The following is a 352-nucleotide window of genomic DNA, read 5'->3' as shown; positions in this document are numbered from 1 at the left end:
TTACTTGCTCGAGAAGACTAGGTTGTTCGAGAGGAACTACACTAGCCTGCCTCCGGCTGGAGAGAGTAGCCGCTTGCAGTCTGGGCGGAATTAAAGTGGAGACGTCAAGTCAGACACTTTCTGCTCCTGGTAATGATAAAATATTTACAAAAATGTGAGGGGTGTACTCACTTCTGTGAGATACTGTATATGCTTTCATCAGTGTTCTTTGAAGGTGACAATATAACAGTGCGACTACAAAAAAAAATGCTTTTACTGTTATAAAAACACAGATTTGTGAGCATCATTGGAATTGAATTGTTAGAATAAGCATGCAACACACATCGTGCTTGTCATCACAGAATCTAACCAA

At 40.3% G+C, this 352-nt stretch overlaps 1 protein-coding gene across 1 annotated transcript in view; it reads left to right on the top strand.

The window, feature by feature from the left end:
* LOC107692038 (caskin-2-like) overlaps positions 1–352 on the top strand; it is a 72,848-nt gene that overhangs the window by 57,549 nt on the left and 14,947 nt on the right. The window lies entirely within an intron of this gene.

Source organism: Sinocyclocheilus anshuiensis, unplaced genomic scaffold (genome assembly GCF_001515605.1).
Source record: "Sinocyclocheilus anshuiensis isolate Anshui unplaced genomic scaffold, SAMN03320099.WGS_v1.1 scaffold726, whole genome shotgun sequence".
In the NCBI taxonomy this organism is placed as follows: Eukaryota; Metazoa; Chordata; class Actinopteri; order Cypriniformes; family Cyprinidae; genus Sinocyclocheilus; species Sinocyclocheilus anshuiensis.
Note: the sequence above shows the minus strand (reverse complement) of the source record. Positions and strands in the feature narration are given on the sequence as shown.